General features: G+C 40.0%; 1 protein-coding gene across 1 annotated transcript in view; it reads left to right on the top strand.

Annotated features, from left to right (window-relative positions):
- The first annotated feature begins 14953 nt into the window (after positions 1 to 14953).
- The window catches only part of vsnl1 (visinin like 1), a 104861-nt gene continuing 93233 nt past the window's right edge, over positions 14954 to 26581 (top strand). Inside the window, exon 1 of the mRNA XM_033021563.1 lies at positions 14954 to 15376. The gene's annotated coding sequence lies outside the window, so the exon portion shown is untranslated. The remainder of the gene's footprint in view (positions 15377 to 26581) is intronic.

Raw genomic sequence — 26581 nt, 5'->3', positions numbered from 1 at the left:
GGATGAAGTCTAGTCCAGATAGACATGGGAGTCAGTGGATTTGTGGTAGATGTCGGTTAGTATTCTGTTGCCTGCGATGGAGATGGTGAGATCTAGAAACAGTAAGGAGATGTCAGAAATGGTCCAGGTGAATTTGAGTGCTGGATGGAAGTTAGTGGTGAAATGGATGAAGTCAGTGAGTTCTGCATTGGTACAGGAGGTAGCACCAATGCAGTCGTCAATGTAGAGGAGATATACTTCGGGGATAGGGCCACGGTACGCCTCGAACAAGGATTGTTTGACGTACCCTACAAAGAGGCTGGCATAGCTGGGGCCCATGTGTGTGCCCATAGCTACGCCTTGGATTTGGAGGAAATGGGAGGAGTCAAAGGAAAAGTTGTTGAGGGTAAGGACCAGCTCTGCTAGTCGGAGGAGAGTATTAGTGGACGAGGATTGGTTGGATCTGGTATGATATGTAGGTGACTGATACATCTGTGCAGTTGATTGGCATGTGGGGAGAATAAAATGGGATTATTGTACGATTAGTGTAAATGACATCTTAATGACTAGCGTATACTCAGTGAGCATGTCTCGATGCTGTATGACTGTCAGGCTTCACAATAGTTTCCTTTTACTGAAATATGCATTCATGCTACATTGCATCAAATTCTATTGATGTCTAGTGTGGAAAATAAAATAAAAATAGAAAATGTAGGAAATAGCTGGTTAGGCAGATTATGTAGAAAGAAAATCAGTTAATGTGTCAGACTATCAGTTTGAATTTTTCTACTGTAAAATATAAAATAGCAAATTTCTATGATGAATGGATGATCTGCAATACTCATTTTGTTCCAGTTGAAAATCAACACCAACTTCTCAACATAGATAAGATAACAATTCCAATATGTGTTCACTTACATTAAGTAGAATTTTTATTCATTGTTTTTATTTCACCGTATAAAGTTAATGGTTTATGAACATCCCTATGCAAACTGATCTGTCATAATTTCCATTAAGCAGATAACTTTGGCCTACTTCTTAACTTTTATTACTTACTTAGTATTCAAGACAAATTATTATGTCAACTTAAGGGCCTGTCCCACAATGCGAGTTTACCCAAGAGCTCTCCCGAGTTTAAAAAAAAATCACTCGTAAGTACGTAGAATGTACGTAGGGGGTACATTGGAGCTCGTGGACGTCTCGTAGCGGCTCGTACCGGCTCGTAACGCTAATGGCAGGTACTTGGGTAAGCTCGTGAAACTCGTGAAGTTTTTTCAACACTGTAAAAAATTTCCAAGAGTAAAAGAATACTCGTGTTGAAGTACCACGGGTTTGATTTTTTTTAAACTCGGGAGAGCTCTTGTGTAAACTCGCTACGTGGGACAGGGGCTTTATTTTCCCTTCTGATATTTTTCAGGCACATTAGCATTACACTACCAGAGATCAATATGTAGAATTTATATATAATTTATGTATAATTTTATGTTTCTATGTGGTGTCTATGTGCCTGTGATGCTGCTACAAGCCAGATCTTCATTGCACTTGTACCTCACCATCTGTGCATATGGCAATAAACTCAACCTGACGGTGAATTTCTTTGCTGATTCTGCTCAATTTCCACCCCATCAATCGTACGCCAATTCTTTCCGGTTCTTCTTTCCACATCTTGGCCAAGTATGTATTTAAAAGGCTAGTTCCCACAATTAATCAGGTTCTTTGTTTATTTTCAAAGATTGTATCGTCCATTTTCCCATGCCTCTGGGAAAGATTTGTTTTTCTTGTTATTAACCAGAATTTGGGCCACAAGGTGTAAATTTCACAACTATTCATTCAACTGCAAGTGACCGGTAATCCAAATGTTTTACCCTCTTCGACTTCCATCCTTGTATTCCTGAGTGCCATTCTTCAACTGCATCTCAGGATCGTTACCTGAAAATATTATCCATGCCCTAGATCATTACTAACACTGATGATCTGTAGCCCATAATATGTTCAGTCTGCATTACCAACAAGACTGCTCTCTGGTCCGATATCACAAAGGCAGCACCTAAAAATGATTAATTCCCTCATAACATTATTCCTTTTGTGAATAGTTAACAATTAGAGAAAGAAAGAAGCTTAAGAAAATGGAAACTAGGAAAAGAGAAGTACAGGAATAGAGAAACGGAATACAGTGGCATCCAAATTAAAAGTAAAGGAGGCAGAAAAGGGAACCAAAATTAGATTTAAAAAAAGAAATTCTGGAAATACTCAGCAGATCAGACAAACATGTGTAGATAAAAGGAATTAACATTTATTTAAATCTGTAATCTATCATTGGTTCTGATGAAAAGGAATCAACCTGGAACATTAACTGTTTCTATCTCAACAAATGTCTAAATATTTCCAGCAGATTTCAGATCAAGTCAAGTCAAGTCAAGTGAGTGTATTGTCATGTGTCCCTGATAGGACAATGCAATTCTTGCTTTGCTTCAGCACAACAGAACATTGTAGGCATTGACTACAAAACAGATCAGTGTGTCCATACACCATGATATAAATATATACACACATGAATAAATAAACTGATAAAGTGCAAATAACAGATAGTGGGCTTCAGCATCTTCAACATCTCTACTAATTTGGTTTTAAAAGAGAACTTGACCCAAACTGTTGTCGAAACATTTACTCCACAGATGCTGCATGACCTGCTGAGTTACTCCAACACTGTTTTGTTCAAGCATCTGCAGTTCCTTGTGTCTCCATCATTCTGCAATTAACCTTGAGCAAATCTGTGGGAAGGCATTGGTATAGCATTTAAAACATTGGAATATGAGTAAACCTAGTCTGATATCTCAGTACCTCTTTAACAAACGTTTTTTTTAAACAAAAGTCAGGTGGGCTGAGGAAAGGTTGATGGAAATTAATACAGATAAATGTGAGGTATTGCATTTTGGGATGTCTAACAAGGGCAGGAGCTACACAGTGAATGGTAGGCCTTGGGGGGGGGGGGGTGTTGTAGAGGGATCTAGGAGAGCAGGTACATAAAATATATTGTAAAGCTTGAAAGCGTTCAGAGAAGATTTACGAGAATGTTGCCAGGACTAGAGGGTCTGCGCTATAGGGAGAGGTTGAGTAGGCTAGGTTTCTATTCCTTGGTACAGCTGTATAAAATGAGAGGAATAAATCGGGTAGATGCACAGAATCTCTTGCCCAGAGTAGGGGAATCGAGGACCAGAGTTCAAGGTGAAGGGGAAAAGATTTAATAGGAATCTGAGGGGTAACTTTTTCACATAAAGGGTGGTGGGTCTATGCCAGAGAGGTAATTGAGACTGGGACTATCCCAACGTTTAAGAAACAGGTACATGGATAGGACAGGTTTGGAGGGATAGGGATCAAACATAGGCAGGTGCGACTAGTGCAGCTGGGACTCATTGGCCAGTGTGAGCAAATCGGGCCGAAGGGACTGTTTCCACACTGTATCACTCTATGACTATGACACAGGGCCAATGGATAAGCAATTTGAGGTTTGAGCAAGGACACAGTCAACAGAGTTGGATCAGAGAGCCTGGCCAAATACCTTTTGGATTAGAGGCACCAAAGGCATTGGTGAAGATTTTACCAGCAGAAGACCTGAGGCAGAATCAAATGGCATGGATATGAGTTCTTAAATTTAACTTGGGATCAAATGTGGAACAAGATTGTGAGCAACTTAGTACAGCCTTAGACGGCCAGAGAGAGGGATGGATTTGGACATTCGGGGGTGATGTTTGGCCAGGATATCGGGAAGTTATCATGAAGAATAATAACATTTATTAATGGATATTGGAGGGGGTGGGGGTGGAAGCTACGTGGGAGGTGGTGTGATCAGGGGAGGTGAGAGAGTGGGAACGGGGTAAGAAAACATGTCAATTCATCATTCAATAACAGATTTTTAAAATAAAAACATTGCAGCAGTAACATGTTGGAAATAAGCAGTTTACATTTTTCTTATGTGCACTCCTTGATCAGCAATCAAATGATTAGTTCCATTGTGCAGTTATTGTTACGTAGACAAATATGGCAGGCATGTTATGGCAGGACATCAATACAAGTGCAAATAGTTAATAGCCTTATGGGCCTGTCCCATTTATGCAACGTTTTTGGCGACTGTTAATGGCTCAGGTCAATGATATTTTATCAATTGAAACTTTACTGATTGCAATATTAATTTTAGTCCTTTCCTACAAACATTGGCCAAACCAATGAATATTTCTTCAATGAGCATTACTTTTATTTATGCCTTATATAACTATTGTTGAAGAAAACTGTTTTTCTACCTTATCTAACATGATCTAATTTGTAATACAGAAAAGAACATTGTTAAGATTTTCAAATAAAATTGATAATTTTTCAATTGAATTCACTAATACAGGTTAAAATAAAAACAAAACATAATTAAAAAATGCTTTAAAGATGTTTTGTTTTGACCTGGCCAATCGATCAAGATCCTGCTGCAATCTTTCACAGCCATCTTCACTATCTGCAAAACCCCCCACTTTTGTATCATGTGCTTAAATAGTTCCCATTTAAGCAATTCCCTAATTTTAAATTTTTCATCCATGTTTAAAAACCTCTCTTTGATCTTGTGCCTCCCTATTTGAAAAATCTCATCAAGATGATAAACCTCTGAATATTTAAATTCCTGTGATTTCCCCAGATTTGATTGCTCCATCATTGGTGACCATGCCTTCAACTGCGATGGACATAAGCAGTGGAATTCCCGATCTTAAACAATTGCTACCTCTCTTTCTTCCTTTTTGAGTTCCCCTCTTCAAATAAGTTTTGAGTATCTGTCAAAATATATGGCTGAATCTCATCATGCACTTTGGGATATTCCTACTGCTTTAAAGATGCTATATAAATGGAAGTTGTTTTTGTGATTGTAGGGATGGGTTTTTTTTGTTTCCATCACTTTAACTCACTGGATAATTTGCCCTTGGCATGGTGCAAGTCCATCATTTTTAATAGGATTCACTAGCTTAGTCTGAGAGCCGCCCTGAAGCAAAAACTACAAAGGAATTGTCAGTTATTAGGTAATAGTATATTCATACAATTCCTTAGAATTGTACCCATTAATTCATAGGATTATTCATTCAAATATTCTGCTTCACCGTAACTATCAGATGTTATTAAAGGAGTGTGAAGTTGTCCAACCCTGAAACCTGATGACTTCTGATGAAAACATTAGATATGATCATAAAAAGGACAAATTACCTATGAAACTCTTTGCCTAATGATTATATTGTAGCTCCTGATCAATGCATGCATGTCATCTGCTGAAAATTAAACTCTAGCAGCCAGAAGCAAATAGGATAAGAGTGGGTATAAAACTTTAATAGGAGTTGTCTGCAGAGTTCCTGTTGGTACCAATAAAGAGACAAAATGTATTAATCCAGAGATCATTTTGCTTGAAGCAAAAGCAAACTTATTTTATTCGAAGGCATGAATTTTCATTTAAATTGGATAGAATAGAATAGCTCGTCAAAAGGTAGTGAATATCCTTAGTGCCTTCAAGACATTTATGAGAGCATCATATTCTGGGACCAACAAGAAAGCAGATCCTATTAGTTTTAGTAATGAGTAGTTCACCAGATTTACATTAGTTAACTATCTAACAATAATGAAACTCTTATCCAAAATTGATAAATTCCAAAATTTGCATGAAAATATGGGTTGAAAAGAGGAAATTTAACACAATTTCAGGCACCAGAAAACTGACCAAATCTGTTATAGGATTAAACTACAGATGAATCATAGGAAACGAGGAATTTCAGTTAATACAGAACCAGGATTTTCCACTCTAGGTAAAGAGCTCTATTAACCAAATAAAATAGTAAGATTGAACGAGAACTTACCAGTTTGAGGATTGATCTTTTATTTATGAGGAGTTACGATGAGGGATTACGTGAAGGCCGTCAACCCGCATGCGCGTCAAGCAGCGGTGTGAAATCACAGATAACAGTAGTTGACCTAAACATAGTAAGATTGGAGAGAATTAGAACTATCAGCTGAACCTTTTATGAGGATGGTTGGGAGCGGAGGGCACGTAATCCTGCATCGTAACTCCTCATAAAATAAAGATCAAACCTCAAACTGGTAAGTTCTCGTTTAATCTTGCTAGTTTACTTCGGAGTCACGTGAGTGACTACGTGAAGACTTTGAAGCTCTGTGATTTCATGCCGGATACGAGTCCAGGCGTCACACACTGCATCAATTGACCATGGATGAGTGAAAAAGATTAATGCATTCAGAAATGACATAGTTTGCTAAAAATGCTGATGCTTAATCATCAAAGGAAATTAATAGTGACCCTCCCCGTCCTGGGGGAAAACTATGAAACAGAACATAAATGGAATTGGCAAATACCCCCGGTCTGGCAATGGGTATTATAAAAATTGGAACGTTCGTTCGTTTGACCATCCTACAGCCGCTAGGATGTGGTCCAGTGGAACGTACATAACCCTGCTGCTGATGTTAAAGTGAGGTTTGAAATATTAGTATCTACTCCTGCATAAGCCAAAACCCGTTTTGACCACCTGGGTCTGGATTGATATATTTTATGAGGTTTTTTAGTAACTAACAATCCTTGCTAGTGCAGAGCCTCTAAGGCTCTAGGTGACCATGACGTATTGTTGTAAATGTGTGACCACACACAACCAAAGGGCCATGAGAAAATGTTTGGGACCTGACGCCCCTGGTCTGCTCTGCTTAACTACATCATAAACATAAAATATATATTATTGGCAGATAACCATCCTGTCCAGTCGCAATTTAAGTAGTGGCTGGACTAGTTGCGCTGAGACTAGTGACATGAGCATAACCACTTTGTAACTGAGTTGACCAGGGATAGAGATGTAGCTGGGCCCTACTGGCGAAGCAGTTTAAGGACAATGCTAACATCCCATATCTCCGAGTACCTGGGCCTGGGAGAATTTTGCGTTAAAGATATCCTTTATAAATCTGGATATCAGAGGGTGAGACCCGACAGAGTGGGTCCCGATTGCTGCAGCAACTATGATGAGGAAACACGTTGGAACCGTAGTGGTACTATAACTTAATTGTCAAAAGACCCATCTGAAAATGAAATCCGGGACATTAGTTTTCCATGCCGTATATATGTAACATTGGCATGTAACAAAACACTTCCCATCTCCTGATGAGGAAAATGTGCTGCTTTCTCGGTGCTATCCCTGCATTCTGCAGTGAGCACATACATAGATCTGTCTGGCAACCCGTGCCGCCGAACGGTTCTCAGAGTCTGCAAGTCTATGAATTGATTTAATCATGCAGAGGATGGTCTCCCGAGTCACGGGGTGAACCACCAAATTTTGTGTTTAGGATAACCATATAAGGTCCTAGGTACACAAAATTGCTGGAGGAACTCAGCGGGTGCAGCAGCATCTATGGAGCGAAGGAAATAGGCGACGTTTCGGGCCGAAACCCTTCTTCAGACTGATGGGGGGTGGGGAAAGAAAGAAGGAAAAAGGGAGGAGGAGGAGCCCGAGGGCGGGCGGATGGGAGGGTGGGAGGAGACAGCTAGAGGGTGAAGGAAGGGGAGGGGACAGCACAGGCTAGCCAAATTGGGGGAATTCAATGTTGATGCCATAAGGGCGCAAGGACCCCAGACAGAATATGAGGTGCTGTTCCTCCAATTTCCGCTAAGGTAGCGGAATGGGGTCCTTGCGCCCTTATGGCATCAACATTGAATTCCCCCAATTTGGCTAGCCTGTGCTGTCCCCTCCCCTTCCTTCACCCTCTAGCTGTCTCCTCCCACCCTCCCATCCGCCCGCCCTCGGGCTCCTCCTCCTCCCTTTTTCCTTCTTTCTTTCCCCACCCCCCATCAGTCTGAAGAAGGGTTTCGGCCCGAAACGTCGCCTATTTCCTTCGCTCCATAGATGCTGCTGCACCCGCTGAGTTCCTCCAGCAATTTTGTGTACCTTCGATATTCCAGCATCTGCAGTTCCCTTTTGAACACATATAAGGTCCTATATCATTCCCAACATTAGCAGGAACCGTGGCTGCATAGGCCAGTCAGGCAGTATGAAATGCCTGAGGCGAGATCTTGCTGGATTTTGTGCAAGACCGGACTGATGGGGCAAAATGGAGGAAAGACATAAAGAACATTCCTCCTCAGTGTAGCGAGAATCCATCTATTGCCACTGTGCCACATATTTTTGCAATGGTGATAGAGCCTGGATGCAAAACATATTGATATTCGGTGTTCCATCGAAGCACAATGTCATTAAATATTTTGTGATACAACATCCATTCTGTGTTGTCATGGATTTTTACGTGATGATACACCTAGTGTCTTATAGGTAGTTGATACCATCTTTGAGTACGAGCATCAGTTTGTAATATAACTGAAGAGTTACTGAGCAATGTTAGTTCTGATAATACAAAGGCCCAAATGCACGGCTGAAAACACAGCCGCTATATTGCCAATTACTCTTGATGAATAGAGGCTGCTTCATAACAACAAGGTTGTTACAGGCTTTAATTAATTCCAATCGCTTACCGCAGGGCGGAGTCACAGCAAATTAATAGTTAAAGGTAAATCTCAATAATCAATAACTCTAGTTGGTATCAACTTAAATTTAACTGGATGGATGCCGAAACAGTTAATTTTAGCAAAATACAGTGTTTTAGAATCGTGTAGCTAGGCCATCACAAGTGTTTTTGAGCACTAAGCAGTCCAAGCACCGGTTTTGCTATATTCACTTTGTCATTTGTACAAAAATAAGTATTACCAACTTGTAAATGGTCCACATACCCCATGTTTCGGAAAGAACCAGACCCACCTACCTTCATGGTAACTGGTGGTCTAATGGTAAGCCCAAAGGCCCCTGATGCGGGTTCTATTTCCGTCCTTGGAGAGTAGGACTGGCAGGGTACGTGGATTCCATATTTTTCCTGAAACCGGCTTGGGCCTTGGCCTAAAATCCCTCTGCCTAGCTTGCTGGCTGCCACCAGCTTCAGTGAACCGCTTACTGCTGATGGAGGTGTGGGGTGTATTGTCACCGAAACGATGAGGCTGTTCTCGTAGTTCGACAGTTTTAGCTCCCTTATGTTGGCCTCACCTGTTGAATAGGTTTACCTGAAGAGAAGATTCGGCGGCTGGTTTCCTTGGGTCCATGCCCCTCCAACGTCACCCCTGATAGCGCTGTTCACTGCCGGTACTTTCAGGAACTCCAGTATGTGCCACGGACATACACTGAGTTTGGAGTCAGTTACACAATGACTCCGACTTCTCCCTTGCTCAGAGAGGGAGACAGTGTGCAGCCCTGTACACAGGTGCTGTTGCCGCGGGCCCCGCAGAGACCCGCGGTGATATAACTCCCTCCTTGGAGCATACCATTGTGGAGCACCTCTCCATCAGGTGCTCCATGTGGGTTAAACGTCCGAAGAACGCTACCCAATGAAGGAGGGGATCCACTTCATCAGGAATCCTCCTGGCCCGACTCGTTTGAGTACAGACTTTCTCCGTGGCTACCCTTCAAGCGGGGTTGCCAAGGTGCTGCAGGCACCAGTCTGAATCCGCTGGCTCCACACCAGCGACTCTGAAGGCGAATTAGACCGCCGCCGCTACCCGCACCGCGGTCTCCGTAGCGGTCCGTGGCCAGGATTCTCCTCATTCTGTGGCCGGGATTCCCAGCAAATCTGTGGCCGGACTTCCCCGCGAATCTGTGGCCGGGCTTACCCGAGGTCATGACCGGGATTCCCCACGGTCCATGACTGGGACGCGGTCCATAAAGGTTTCTCCGCGGCCCGTCCCGACTTCGTCCCCAAATCCAGCAGGAAACTCTGTGAGAAGAGATTCCTGTAATAGAAACATAACCTGGAAAGTTTAAAACTTACCTTGCAGGTTTAAACTTACCGCTGGCAGGAGCAGCGCTCCTGCCAGTCAGCGTTGCGCCATGCGCCAGATGTATTGGCGCGCATGCGGGTTGACGACCTTCACGGAGTCACATACGTGACTCTGAAGTAAAATAGCCATAATCAACCAAAAATGAGAGAGAATGTAAAGCCAAAGCAAAAACCAAGTAGCCTTTGAAAGAATAGTCGAACACCTAAGAGACTGAGAGCAATATGATATGAACACAATAGGATTAGAAAAAGCAGTCACAATGACATAAAAGGAAAATTAGAAGATACTTACAGATGATAACAGGATTAACACAAAGCTCTCCACGGTTATATTAGAAGCTTAGGCTAGGTTCTGGTAACCTTGCTTCTTTAAAAGCAATGCAAATGGGAATATACATTCAAAATGTTAAATAATTACCCTTTGCCAAACTCGATATTAAAGGTTGAGAATACCATTTCCAACGTGCCAGAGAAACTGATCATAAATTAAGGACTGGGACTCACTGAAGTTAACTTAAATAAGAAAAGAGAATTAGACAAAAATAATGCAAAGACAGGACCAAATATCTTCAAACCTTGTGTTTTAAAGGAAGCAGGCATATGTTGCAGAAGATATAGCCATAATCTTCCAAACTCTCATGATTCAAGAATGATCCATTATATACAATAGTCTTTTATCCAGTGGATCTGCTTTGTTGAGCATCAGACCCAGTCTGGACGGTTGAAGAAACAGAGAGAACGATTGTAAGGGTTATATAACACCCACACTCCGGCCCACAATGTCCTTGCTGAACATGATGCCAAAACCAACTTTTATCTGCCTGCACAAAAGCCATTTCTTACCACCCTCTACATATCTATATGCCTATCCAAAAGTCACTTAAATGGCAATATTGTATCCTTATCAACCACTGGCCCCAGCAGGGCATTCCAGGAACACATTGTATGTAAAAAAAATAACTTGCCCCAGACAACTCCATTACACTTTACTCCTCTCATCTTAAAGCTATACCCTCTAATATTTGATTTTTACATCCTGGGAAAAAAGTTTTGACTGTCTATCCTATCCTGAGAAGATTACGGAGAGTCGGCATGTCAAGGAGGATTCTCTTGAACTTCTACAGATGCACAGTAGAGAGCATATTGACTGGCTGCATAGTGGCCTGGTTCGGCAACTTGAACATCCAGGAGCGGAAGAGACTGCAGAAAGTTGTGACCACTGCCCAGTCCATCACTGGCTCTGACCTCCCCACCATCGAAGGGATCTATCTCAGTCGCTGCCTCAAAAAGGCTGCCAACATCATCAAAGACCCACACCATCCTGGTCACATACTTATTTCACCATTGCCATCGGGAAGAAGGTACAGGAGCCTGAAATCTGTAAAGTCCAGGTTCAGGAACAGCTACTTCCCCACAGCCATCAGGCTATTAAACACAACATCAAATAAGCTCTGAACAATAACAGACTATTATTATTATTGCACTATATCTGTTTATTTATTGTGTATATATGGTCTATGGTCTATATCCACACAGGACTTTTATCTTCCATTTTGCATTATGTTTTCATATTCTGTTGTGCTGCAGCAAGTAAGAATGTCATTGTCCTATCTGGGACACATGACAATAAAACTCTCTTGACTTGACTCTTGAGGTAGATTTTTTTTCCAGAAAATGATGAGTACTTGGAATACAATGAGAGAGTGGTGGAAGCAGAGTTGCTGCCGTGAGTTATAAGGTCATAGAGTCATACAGTGTGGAAACAGGCCCTGTGGCCCAACTTGCTCACACCAACCAAAATATTCCATCCACACTAGTCCCACCTGCCTGCGTTTGACCCATATCCCTCTAAACCTGTCCTATCTATGTGCCTGTTTAAATGTTTGTGTCCAGACAAGCACTTGAATCCCCTTCGCATAAAAGGCTACAAGCCAAGAGCTGAAAGGTGGGATTAATATAGATGGGTGGATATGGTGGGCCTAATTGCCTGCTGCTATCTTGTATGACTATGATTCTTCTAAGTTCAGCACCATGCACACCAAAGGGCCTCCAATGTATGCATGTATTTTGCACAATTAATAGTTTATTCTCCAGACTTTAAGATTGAGGATGACTTACTTCTACTCAGACGCATTAGTTCACAAGTCTTTGGAGCAGAGTAGGCTATTTGGCCCATTTAGTCTGGTCCGCCATTCAATCATGGCTGATCTATCTTTCCCTCTCAATTCCATTCTCCTGCCTTCTCCCCATAACCATTGACTCTTTCACAGATGGGGCAGGTAGTGGCTGACTGGGCAGTGAGTGGGTGGTTTGTGAGCTGCTTCACTCCTTTAAGCTTACAGTAGACTAATATAAGAAATGGTCATGTTGTGCCAGGTCTCACCGCATCCCTCTATTGCTGGACGCAGCACAAATGTTGAAAACAGCAAAAGCAATGCACAAATGATAGCAATTCACATTATAAAATTCACAAGATGGTGCCCCTCTGAAAATATTTTGAGCACAGAGTTTACGATACAATATGATAGAACTTTATTTATTCCAGGAGGGATATTGATCTGCCAACAGTCATAAAACACAAGATGCATGAAACATGAAATTAAAGTGTTGAGTAGAAAGGATTGGGGATGTGTGGATTGGAGAGGGGGAGGGGGGAGAAGAGTCAGTCTACCCTATGACAGAAGGGGGAAGAGTTGTATAGTTTGATAGCCATGGGGAAGAAGGATCTCCTGTGGTGTTCTGTCCTGCATCTTGGTGGAATTAGTTTGTTGCTGAAGGTACTCCTCAGGTTGACCAGTGTGTCATGGAGGGGGTGAGCTGTATTGTCCAAGATGCTCTACAATTTGAGGCGCATCCTCCCCTCCAAGACCACCTCCCATGAATCCAACTCCGCCCCCAGAGCGTAGCCAGTCTTCCTGATGAGCTTGTTAATCCTGTTGTCTCAGCACACAACAGCGAAGACGATGGCACTGGCTACCACCGATTGGTAGAACATCAATTTTAATTATCTAGGTATCTAGTTAAGGAATAATAGCTAGATTTTAAACCTGATTAAAAGTGACTTATGGAATGTCACTTCAATCTATGTTCCAGTCTCCTCAATTTATTAATGATTTAGAAATCGTGATGAATTGTTGTCAATAACAAGAGAATGGGTAGTAAAATAAGTTATAGGCAGGATCAAATAATTATATATCAACAAAAATATTTTTTAATGTGACCAATCAAACTGTCCAAAATAAACCAGATGTTACCATTGTTTTGGACCAAATGGATAGAATGGAGTGTTTTTATAAATGGCAAAGTGCTGCAAACTGCAGAGATTCAGAAATTTAGGAACACATGAATGAAGCTCGACAACTGGCCCATCAAAACCTAACAGCCAAGTACAAAATATATTCAAAACAGCAGATAAAACATTCGTAATTTAAACTGATGGAAAACATAAAGAAAAAGGAGTTTTGGTGCAGTTGTACAAAAACTGAATCTGGATTAGACAATAGACAATAGATGCAGGAGTAGGCCATTTGGCCCTTCGAGCCAGCACCGCCATTCAATGTGATCATGGCTGATCATCCCCAATCAGTACCCCGTTCTTGCCTTCTCCCCATATCCCCTGACTCCGCTATCTTTAAGAGCCCTATCCAACTCTCTCTTGAAATTATCCAGAAAACCGGCCTCCACCACGCTCTGAGGCAGAGAATTCCACAGACTCACAGCTCTCTGTGAGAAAAAGTGTTTATAAAAGATTATTCATAACAGTTCTGGGCCTCACAGACTGGAATGGATATATTCTTTTGAACTTTAGGAGTCCACCACAGATCCATGAATGATCGACTTTCCACTAATCCAAGAGATGTTCTTAGTACCCTTTCAACTTGGTTACACAACACACTGACTAATGTTTGAATCTATAAAGGCTAAACAATTGGAGACAATGTCTATCACATATTATACCACTCTGCTCTGCAGTCACATCATTCTCGTAAGACTACAAGGTGGAAGATACTTCTTAGCAACCTAGAAGTGGATACTCTGACCATCTCCATTGTTTATGTTGCTCATTTAATGTTTATGTGTTGAACACTTGAAACAGCTGAGGATTTTTGGTTCTGATGTCCATTTAATTAGAGAATACTTTATATCATGTTCTCATAAGTAATAAAGTTAATAGAAACATAAATTAAAAATAAAGTAATGAAAATGCAAATGGAAACAAATAACTTAAATTATCCCAATGGTTCATATAAAATGACTATTTTCATCCAGATCACCATGATAGATGTCGAAAGGAAACACCATAGATTTTTCTTAACTGCACTATTCTGTTGTAAAATGTATTTTAAACATTCAAGACACCATAAGCTAACCCTCCATACCTAATGCTGATTCCAAATACAACCTGCACGCTCTAGATATACTGGCAAAAGCAAATGATAACGAACATCTTTTTCACTGCATAAGTAAATATTGTTCAACACGTTATTTTCAATCTTGCCGATTTTAATTCTTTAAATAGCGATTTAAAATAAAATATCTTTATTCCTATGTTGTCTTTTAAGGTTACCAGAGAAAACAGCCTTTATTTGAGAATCTACTTTTTATAGATATTATTACTAGGCTAATTTCATTCAGATATTTTTCACAATAACAAAACGTTTCCTCATATTCCAGGCACCGACATACGTGATCTGAATGCTCTATTATGTAACATACCGACATATTGGCTTACTTTGACTTAACACTTTCCCGTTAAACATTAAACGGTTTCACGCACAATTTATTTAGACCTCAACTATAAATTGAAGAAACGTTTTTTAGAAAATGTGAGTGTCTGGGCAGTAAAGGATTCTTATATTTCACATGTTGGCATAGCAAATTCATCAAATAAAAGCATTTGCAAATATGTTTACCTTGTGACTGAAATATATGTAGTTAGAATTTCAAAAAATAAATGTAATTGTCAAGGATGCGATTGATATTGACATAATAGTGGAATTCCTAACAATAATCACGTTGAATATTCTATCATGAATGGCGTGGAAGTGTTTTAAGATGAGGTGCTGTGAAATCGGAATGTTTGCACGTTTCTTTCCCTTGCATCTGACAGAGTACATTTCTGTCCCATCGTTGCATCGCGGCTGAAACTGACCATCTCAGGCAGCAGCAGATCCTTCACGGGAGGCGGACTTCTTTTAGCCGCGCAGACTCAGACCATATGACATCAACTAACCACGTTACTACTTCCAAAAGAAAACGAATATATGGAGTGTATGATTCACGGGGACTGACGCTGAGATTCGCTCCTGCTTTAACAGTACCCCCATAATTCAGAGCTGACGTGAGCCCTGTTGAACAGAATACACACAGTTCCACTGGACCTGCATCAAACATTGTGACTCAACCATTATCATTGTTTTTAACTCGAATGGTTGGATTCAACTGATTTCGGATCTAGCGAAAAAGAATAACTGCAGATTTTTTTTAAACACCCGTTTCACCTACAAAGGTAAGTGGATGATGCACTGGACTGAAGCAAAATGTTGCACTGAGCGCATGCTGATTCAGACTGCTTGTTTAAGAGCTGCGTTTTGATCGTCATCGATAGCAATGTTATCTCTACCCCCTTCCCCCTGTTAACCCGTGCAGTCTTGCCTAAAGCTCGCATCAGTAAATCTGGCATGTCTGTGTGATATAAAATGGCATTTATAATGACCGATATGTTGTTGGAGCAGGAATCATTTCAGCATTTCACTTTCTCATCAAAATTGAGCACGATTTCTGGCATCTTGAGAGTGAGCACGCTGCGTTAATTGTGTACATATAAGCATGGAGAAACCCCCGAGACGATGCATGATTACCCTTCTTTCCGTAAAGGTGTAGCGTTGGTAGTTGGACCATATTTATCGATGCAAGGTGCATGTCATTTTCCGCCGTAATTCCATCGTGAAATGTGATTCGCAGTCGCGTGCCTGCAAAAAAAAATCAACGAAGAATCCGGAACGCATAGACATCATTATTCATCAGTTTCCTAAGCCCTGGAAAAGATGAGTAGAAGCATGTCACCCAAAGGCTTAGAAGTGTATCCGTAAATAAAACTGCTTACTTTCTGTTTGATTTTTTTTTAAAGTGTTGGTCTCTTCACTGTCCTTAATGCAAACAGCAAAGCACAGGTTTGTGCAATTGCAAAGGTCGATGAAGTGATAATAATCCAAAAGCGACTCGTTAATGATCTCGTGGCTCAAACCTGAGGCGCGTTGCAACACTATCTATCCCCGCCTACTGCCCCCAGCAGGTTTGTTTCATTTCTACAAAAGAAAGCATATGTTGCTTGTTGGTGAAAAAAAAACCTGATGAAGCTTCATTATTTCTAGGGGCATAATATTTTGCCAGTGATGATAAAGAACATTATTTTAAATTTTGATTTGGTGCATATTATTAAGTATTTTACCAGCTAATAAGAAATGCGAACACATCAGTGTGTCGTTTAATAACTGGAAATAATTCAATTTCATCAATACAACAATGACTCGAGCAAAAATTGATATGGCATGGATAAACGTACCTCGTTTATAACATTTAGGTAAAATAAATAACATTGACATTTGAATTACAGAGTAGATGTGGTTCTCCTGGTAATGTGTTGTGATAAGATACTTATGCTAAACTCCAAACAGCTTTCAGAACTGTGTATTTTAACAGTTGCTAAATCGGCATAATGTTGTGACTGGCGAGATTTGTGATTCCACAACGTGAAGCCAGATTATATGAATGGTCAGTTTCGGCAGCGGAATGTTATCTAGAAACACGATTACGGTCAAGGAAACTGAAAGGGCACAGATTTGGGCATTGATCTGTGAGCCGATTTGATTTTCTATGAACCTACTCGTAATTCCAATATTAAAGCGCAGATTTTCGACAATGCTAAAAATATTATGAATGTATTAATCAATCTTTAAAATCGAATACCAAAGGATTTTAAATCGTGCAGGACTCAGAACAATCATTGAATGTAGATATAGCTATAATTTATATATTATATCCCACTTTTAAACTGCAACGACTCACCAGTTACAAAGATGATTTTTTTTGTTGCTGTACCATTTTGATTTTATGCAAAATAATCTTTTTCTACTAAATTGAGTATTCTTCAAAGACATGTTATCCTTTTGGCACGAACAATAGATATGATTTGTACAATAGGGTAACTGGAGTGGGGATTTTATATGCGGCGTTAAACGCCCAAAGGAATTTTGAAAGTGGGCATGAAAGCGTTCCATCATGAAATCCTAGCATTGACAACATTGCGTACAACAAGCTGGATAATTTCCGCAATGCAAAATCAGAATGGAGGAATCGGAGAGGTGTCACAAATAGTGGATTTTCCAGATTTGGATAATCTCTTTAATCTGTGACATGCAAATTAAATGTTTACACAAAAGTAAATTTTCTGTTTTTTGAAAAATTGTCTTGTAATTTTGTAAGATCACCCAGAGATGACTTGGAACTTTTCTGATCTGAACTATGCAGATGGTAGTTCTCCATCTAGCAATGAGATATGAATGAGGTTTCAGATAATCTTTGCATTTTGTGCTGCAGAGGATTATATTACTTTGGTAAAATAAGACACTTTGTCCCACTGTCGATAACATTCATAACCTTGCTCCCATGATAGTGATATTGGACTTTTCTAAACAAAGTGAAATAAGCATATGCTGATTCTCTGCCTATCATAATTTTGAATTACATGCACCACAAATAAAGCCCCCTCCTCCCATCACATTTAATAATGCATGTTGGATAAACATTCGCCCTGAAGAGGGCATGACTTGCTATAGAATAAAATGAGGAATTGTTCACAATTCCCATTGGTGTAATCTCTAATATCTAGAAATATAACTACCTGCACTGTTTTATAACAACCTCTTTCAAATATTACTTCCATACTAAGCTCATGTCTATGTCAATATTTTATCAAATTATTTTGTGATTGTTACTTATAAGATCATGTTTAAATATGAAATAATTAGATTTAACTGCACTTTGCACATTCATGTGAGATTACTAACTATTGACAATGATACATTTTTTACCTGTAACAGCGGATAGTCCCTGTTCGGAATCAGTCTTGCTTCAGAATGATAATTAGGGTGGCCTTTCCGTGCCCAGTTTGATATTCTCCACTGTATTCAAATACAGGACAACAATGTGAAGCAAAAGGCACGTTTGTAAAATAAAAAGCAGGCTTCTACAGAAGGGCATTGGTTGGAACGTATGGGAAAAAAAAGTTGATTATACATTTAGATGGTTTTGTTTTTATTATTGTGCTGTGTGATATATTGATTATTGTTTTGCTGTAATTCTTAAGTAAGTTATCGGAAACACATTCGTACATTTACCGCATAGACATCAGTTATAAATACTCTAACTTTCTATTACAGCACTTCTGGTCATCCCCCTCTAGGAATTACGCTGCACTGTCTCTGAAAGATCTGTTGCCTCCATTAATTGCTATTAAATGAACCTGCATTTACACCGTCACTTGTCATGGCCTCAATGTCCTAGGACACGTTACAATCAATTAACTATGTTTAATAAAGACAACACAATGATGTTGTGTACCAAATAAACCCAGGAGTAAATGAACGTTTATTGCCAGGTAATCTGCATTTTTATTGGTTGGAGACTAAATGTTGGGTCTCAGAAAATCTCCCTCCCTCCTGGGTCAAACAATGCTATGGAATCTTTTATATACAACCTAGAAGAAAGATGTGGCCTCTTATAACACAAATCAAACAACTGCAGATGCTGCAAATATGAATTAAAAACTAAACAGGAACTGCTAGAAATACTCAGCAGGTCAGGCAGCATCTGTGGAAAGAGAAACCAAAATAATTTTTCAGACCAAATGCTACTTGACCTGCTGATTCCTTCCAAAATATGCTGTCTCCATTTAATATCTGGTCTTCAGAGAAGACCTACCACAATGTAGATTTTTTTCACTTTTAACCCAGAACCTCGAGTCAAATAAGAAAGCTGTGGTTGAACCAAGAATTACTGCCATTAATTTGATGTCATGCCGAGAGATACAGCATGAAAACAAGCCCTTTGACCCACTGATTCCACTCTCACCACCAAACACCCACCTTTACATTTGAACTACTAGCTGAGATAGACACAAAGTGCTGGAGTAACTCAGCGGGTCAAGCAGCATCTCTGGAGAAGAGGGATAGGTGATGTTTCAGTCAGGACCTTTCTTCAGTCTCAAGATAGGTTCTGACCTAAAACGTCGCTTATTCATCTTCTCCAGAGTTGCTGCCTGACCCACTGAGTTACTCCAGCACTTTGTGTCTATCTTTGGTATATACCAGCACCTGCAGTTCATTTGTATTACATCTGCTAGCTGTGTCATTGTGCCACCAACAATACTATTACAACATTTTGTAGCCCTAGTTTGAAGACCACAAGGTTTTCTCAGGAATTTTCATGCAAACAGCAATTGACATCCTACCACCAATACTGAAACCGTTCTATAATTGTACATTCTGAGGCCGACAAACTTATCAGAAAGGCTCGGTCACAGCACACAGCCCAATGGCAGTGTTTCCTATCACCTTTTGGGATGGGTGGGGGAAGGCAATGAAATTGGCATTTAAAACACATTTATTCATGCAGCAGTAAAAACAAGCTGGATGAAAAATTTAAAAAATAATAATCCACGTCTTTGGTAAAAGAATTGATGTTAGAGATTCACTAAAAACAATTCAGAAATGAAAATGCATTCTACTAGAAGTAGAACTTTGAGAGTTATAGAGAAGTAGACTTGTCAGACACTTCCCTGGGGAAATTACAAAGGAAACTTAAGTATAGTATTTTTGAGAGTTTCTTTCCAAGCCTGTCTCCTGTCAAAATAAGTCTGAACTATATTCGTGATTCGGAGAGTCGCAATTTGCAAGTAGAAAATGCAGCAAACTGTCTTATAGTGACACATCTAAAGGTGTTGAGATAAATTAGTTAAGGTTACCTAGAAGCACAAGGATAACAATAATGTGACTCTCCACCAAGTTGTATGCCAACTTGACTCAGAAAATAATAATATCCTAATCTAGACCACATGCATGCATCATTCTAGCCACATTTGTAAGAGCATCTTCACATGGATTGCATCAGTTCGAAAGATGACCTACCACTGCCTTCGCGAGGCAAAGTAGCCAAATGCTTGAAGAAAAATTTAAATGCTCAAAAATAATGCATTATTTACTGTCCTGTTCAAGAATGCCATTTAATTAAAAATAATGTCACTGGGATATAGGCTCCATTTCAAATTGTCCTTGAAAAGGTAAGTGGTGAGTCGGCTAATGAAGTGTGGCAATCCTTTTATAAGTATTCCTACAGTGCTGCAAGGTAAAGAGTTTTGACTTGTGATCCAATTATTGTGAAGCAGTCTGTCTGGATGATGTCTGCCTTGAAGGAGAGTGCAGGTGATGGTGTTCCCTTGACCCTGGTGCTTTTGCTCGATACAGTAGAGATCACTAACTTAGTTAACTTGAACAAAACATTGGTGATTTCCCAACAGTGCATCTGGTGGGGAAGTTAATTACTTGGAATGGCAGAATGCATGCTGATTAAGCAAACTAGAAGCTTTACTCTCATTTTACAATTGAGTGTCAAAGGACTCATTAATGTAAAGATAGCAAAGACCCTTTATAGATCTAGGTCTATGATTAAGGTTATATCTAACAATTAACAATAACAATGAGCTAATTTTGACTTGGCAATGTTTGACAAATCCAAAGGAAACCACCAAGGCTAAGATGCTCCTTACTACTTTGCCTCCAGGACCAGAGTCTGGTTGTGCTGAGATTCCCCAGCATTACGTGATCCTCCTCCAGCCTGACTTGAAATTCCCATTGTTTTCAAGGTAGACTTTTAGGAAAAAAATCAGCTTACTTGGTTTGCTACCTAGTTCAATTGATGTCAATGTTCCATTGGTGTTTTTATTTTTTAAATATATTTGTAATAATTTAAAGCCACTTGAATGATTTGTATTTGTCACCGGATATCCAGAAAAAAAAATCTCGGTAAGCCTCTACAGACTTTGTTGGAAGATGAAACTATTCCTGCGTTCTTGCCACTGTCAAAGGCTGTCAGTGCATTCCTTGAGTTGGGCCCCGAGGCCATGCCACCTAAGACCTAATCACTTCGGATCTGTCTTCACTAAGGAAGACACAAACAATCTCCCAAATGTACTGGAGGACAAAGGATCTAAGGGGGTAGAGAAACTGAAATAAATTTTCATTATATATATTAATGTTAATGATTTGGACGATATTATATATTAATGATTTGGACGAGGGAATTGAATGCAACATCTCCAGGTTTGCGGATGACACGAAGCTGGGGAGCAGTGTTAGCTGTGAGGAGGATGCTAGGAGGCTGCAAGGTGACTTGGATAGGCTGAGTGAGTGGGCAAATGCATGGCAGATGCAGTATAATGTGGATAAATGTGAGGTTATCCACTTTGGTGGGAAAAACAGGAAAGTAGACTATTATCTGAATGGTGGCCGATTAAAGGGGAGATGCAACGACACCTGGGTGTCAAGGTACACCAGTCATTGAAAGTAGGCATGCAGGTGCAGCAGGCAGTGAAGAAAGCGAATGGTATGTTAGCATTCATAGCAAAAGGATTTGATTATAGGAGCAGGGAGGTTCTACTGCAGTTGTACAGGGTCTTGGTGAGACCACACCTGGAGTATTGCGTACAGTTTTGGTCTCCTAATCTGAGGAAAGGCATTCTTGCCATAGAGGGAGTACAGAGAGTTGTGAATTTATGGAATTCCCTGCCACAGAGGGCAGTGGAGGCCAAATCACTGGATGGATTTAAAGAGAGAGTTAGATAGAGCTCTAGGGGCTAGTGGAATCAAGGGATATGGGGAGAAGGCAGGCACGGGTTATTGATAGGGGACGATCAGCCATGATAACAATGAATGACTGTGCAGGCTCAAAGGGCCGAATGGCCTCCTCCTGCACTTATTTTCTATGGTTCTATGTTTCTATGATGAGACCTTGGTACATGGTGTGAAGACCCACAACAATTGGACCCACATCCACATCAGGCCAGTAAGTACTTGGAAGAGTGAGTTTAATCAATGGGCAGATGGCAGAAGCACACATGCTTTTGCCCATTAACTAGATTAGTAAATTATCCACCTTATTACGGTAATCAGAGAAATTAATAATGAATTTCAATATCAATAGAAATGTTTATCACCACATCCCACTTGCCCAAATTGGTACTTTAAAGAACCCATCTACCTGTACTTACAAATTTGGCCTTTTGTATAACAATCCCTAATTCTAATTACAATATACAGAATATGGTTCCTATTTTAGCAGAAATTAATATCCACAGGAAAATGCAACTCTAACACAAGCATAAAAGGATTTTTTTTTGTCGATGCTATAAATGTAATGTAGTGGTAAGGAGCAGGATGTCTCTGGTGGCCAGAGTGATTATCTAATTATTTTTACGAAGATAGAGTGGTGTGACTGTACAATGATCCTCAAATTCCATAACCTCAGTACGAGCTTGGGGTTCCCTTGGAAATAAATCTGGACCAATTCTCCTGTGTAGTCTAACTGGACGCAATAAGAACAGTCAATTTTATTATGCCTTAGATTTATTTTTAAAGTTGAAAAGCTTTTAATTTTCATTGCTCAAAGATTTTTTTTTTCTCTGTTTAAAAGAATGACTGTCAATTTTGTGATTGTTTTTTCCATGAGCTGCTAATGAATTTTGGCAATAATAAAAGTAAAGCTGTATAAACAGTATGTTATTGAAGTTATTGGATTTAACAATGCACAGAACAAAATACAAACTTTTTCTATAAAAAAACAAAAAATCTGAATGATGCTTTGGAAGTACCCATATCCTAAAAGAATCCCAGTATGGATAATTCAATATTTTATTGAATACACCCGGATCACCAAGATCAAGGACAGTGACAGTTATCGACCATTGGTTTGTAATCAATTCAAAAGATGAATAGAGCTGATTCTATTATAGACTGTGTTGTTTTTGTAATGTTATTGCTTGCCAAAAAAAATTACTTGAAAGCAAATTCTGAGCCAGTGACACTTGGGTGTTCTTGTATATTTTTCATCATGCTATTCTGTTTTGGAAATAAAGCCTCATCAGGTTTTCTGCAAAACTCAAAACTAATTAAGGTCTAAATGGGGAATGAGCCAAATTTAGCAAGCAGACAAATAAATGGAAATTCTTTATTTAGATTACTTGGATTCAAGTTGAACTTTTTAAAGGAAAAGGCAACTTTGTTCAACATTTTGCATAATAGAGAAAGGTTCAACAATTTGCATAATGGAGAAAGGTTATTAATCTCAAGACTTTAGATTTTATTGAGTAATTTAGAATGATACAGGTGACACGAGACTGTAGATGCTGTAACCTAGAATAAACAACAAACTGACAGAAGAACAGTATATCGGGCAGTATTTATGGAGGCAAGGTTGGCATCTTGAGTCGGCATCAGGTCTGAAAATATAGAGGAGAGCGAGTCAATATTAAAGAGGTGAGATAGAGGTGAAGCAGGGACTGGCAGGAGATGGGTGAAACCAGAAAAGGTGGAAGATGAGGGGCAGATAGAGTCGGGTGGTGTGGAGTCAATGGCTGGTCGGTAGATGGTCAGAAAAGGAGAGAGTGGGGAAGGGAGGCAGATGGAGACAGGCTTGTGGTGATGTATGTAGGGGGGGGGGAGAGAAGTTAAGGGAAGGGTGAAGATAGCGATATAGCTGGAATGTGGCAAGTAGAAACACAAGAGGATGCCAATGTTGGAGTCTGATAAGTAAGGAAGGTGATAAGTGGAACCAGATAAGGGCGAATGATAAGCGGACGGAACCAGATGGAGGAGGGAATGCAACAGGCTGATTGGAAGTGACAGGAACAAAAGGAATGAGTAAATGTTGTTACTTAAAACTGGAGAGTTAAATGGTCATACCTATAGGGTATAGGCTACCCACGAGGAATATGAGGTGCTAGCATTATACAGCACTCTTCTTTAAAACAGCTTTGGAAAAGAGGTCTGAAACTCTTTTAAAAAATTAATTAACTTTAGACATACAGCGTGGAAACAGGCCCATCGGCCCACCGAGTCAGCGCTGACCAGCGATCACCCCATACACTAGCAGCATCCTGCACACGAGGGACAATTTACAATATGCAGAAGCCAATTAACCTACAAACCTGTACGTCTATGGAGTACAACTCCGTACAGACCACCTGTAGTCAGGATCCAACCCTGGTCTCTGGTGCTGTGAGGCAGCAACTTTACTGCTGCGCCACTGTGCCATCCAATATCATCGGTTTCATTGCTTCGCACTGAATCCTATATGATTTTTGGAATAAAAATAGCTACAGCAGACCAATGGCAACATTTTTCCAAGCACATTTCTTTCAACACCCAACCATAATGGACCTGATGTGTAAGAAAGAACTACAGATGCTGGTTTAAATCGAAGGTAGACGCAAAATGCTGGAGTAACTCAGTGGATGAGGCAGCATCTCTGGAGAGAAGGAATGGGCGACATTTTGGATCGAGACCCTTCTTCAGACTGACGTCAGGGGAGGGGGCGGGACAAAGATAGAATGTAGTAGGAGACCGTAAGACTAGTGGGAGAACTGGGAAGGGGAAGGGGATGGAGAGAGAAAGCAAGGGCTATCTGAAGTTAGATTTTTAGTCGGAGGGAAGGCGGAATCACAGAGGGGGAGCAGTGAGAGAGATGGACCGGGATTGAGTTGAAAAGCTGCAGATATTGAGCTTAATGCCATCGTGTCAATTCTCTGCCTAATTATATCAGTAAGAAACCTTGTACGATTCTCCCATTTAATTCAAACAAAACTCTTAAATCTTTCTTGTTTTCCTGTTTCAATTTATACTCCTGTTTGATTGCCTGAACACCTTTTTTGCCATTTCACAACAATATAATTAGTTTGTTGACAGATATGAAATAATCAACTGTATGACTATCAAAATAGGATTTAAAAAAAAAAATTTTAATTGGTTTTCTGATCTCCAGCTGACTTCTTGAATGTCATAGCTGCAATATTCTTGGTTTAGGAAATATCTTGTGTTGTGCTGATGTTGTTCAAAAACACAAATTAGAACAGGTTAACAGAAATATGCTTTTTGTGCTGATTGGGCAACAGAAATACCAATTGATTCCTCAAGGAGTTGTTCGAATTGCCAAATTTACACCTGCGATTTTTAGAAGTAATAATTGCAACTATGATTATTGACCAATTCTCTGAAAGAACAATTCAACGGTCTAATTTAACTTACTCTTCATATTCTCTGCTTCCGTTTTAGTAGTTTGAAGATGTTATGACGAGATCTTGCAGGTATCTGCTCAGCCCACAATGAAGCCTTCTAATCCTTGAACTTGATATTCCTTGAAGAAGGGCTCGAGATGAAACGATTTCTGTCCATTCCCCGGCTCAGATGTTGTCTGACCTGCTGAATTCCTACAGCATTTTGTTTTCACTCTAGTTCTTGGATACTGTTTTTTGCAAACTACTGCTTTCAAGTACTTAAGTCCACAGTTTTCACCTACGCATCATATAACCCTAGTTCTTGACCTTGCCACAACTAGACTTTGCTTAAAATTGCACTCTGACCCTTTCAGAAATGGACTAATTCTTTCTAAGCCCTCAACTCTGTTTATGCTAGTTTTATTTCGTTGCATTTCTAAAATATTTTCTTGGGACATTCATGGCACTGGTGAGGTTGTGTTGTTGTCTATTGCTGGTTGGAAGACAGAAGTAAAGTGTGGGAACGAAGATTTAACCCACAGACCATGCTGTTGTCATACCCACCTTATTTTACGCTTGCGAGACATAGATAGTGTACAGCAGATATCCAGATAGCTTAACCATTTCCAATGAACCGTCTGCACAGAATACTTCACATTAAGTGGCAAGACAAAATGCCACAGATTTCTCTCCCAGCCAAACCTCCGCAGCATCCACACGCTGTTGAAAGAATCACTATTCAGGTGGACAAGAACATGTCAGAATAATGTCTGATGCAGCTACATTTTGGAGAGCTGACTGAAGGTAAATATCACATGGTGGACACAGAAAAACAGAGACACATAGACTCTCTTAGAACATCCCTGACAGTTTAAACATTTACGCACACCAATGGCAGCAACAAGCATGGATCGTCCTCTTTGGCACAGCCATATAAAAAAACTGGCCATTCATTTGAGGATGCGAGAATGGAGGAAGCAATGAAGAAAGGAGAATCTTGAAAATCAAGAACCGCTGATGTTGTACAGCATTCCTGCACCTCTGTCATGTGTGGATGGAACCTTCGAGCCCAGATTGGTCTTATCAGCCATCTCTGTATGCATGCTGCACTGTAGACTAAATGTCATGATCTTACTCGCGAGCAAGTGATGAACAACAAAGTTATCCTGAGGATTATTTTTCTTTTTTTTGCAATTTGCAGACATTGTAGTGATGGTATTCCTATGTGATATTGAGTATGATTTTGCTGAAGGTTTTGTGGGATTATTGTTGTACCATTTGCAACATTATAGCTCATTCCATGTTGTACTTTTTGCCTTTGGTTTATTGTTAGATATTTTAAGTGTAGCTTCTGTTCTTTCTTTGATTTATAACAAGGCATCTTCAGCC

This window comes from Amblyraja radiata, chromosome 5 (genome assembly GCF_010909765.2).
Source record: "Amblyraja radiata isolate CabotCenter1 chromosome 5, sAmbRad1.1.pri, whole genome shotgun sequence".
NCBI lineage: Eukaryota > Metazoa > Chordata > Chondrichthyes > Rajiformes > Rajidae > Amblyraja > Amblyraja radiata.
Note: the sequence above shows the minus strand (reverse complement) of the source record. Positions and strands in the feature narration are given on the sequence as shown.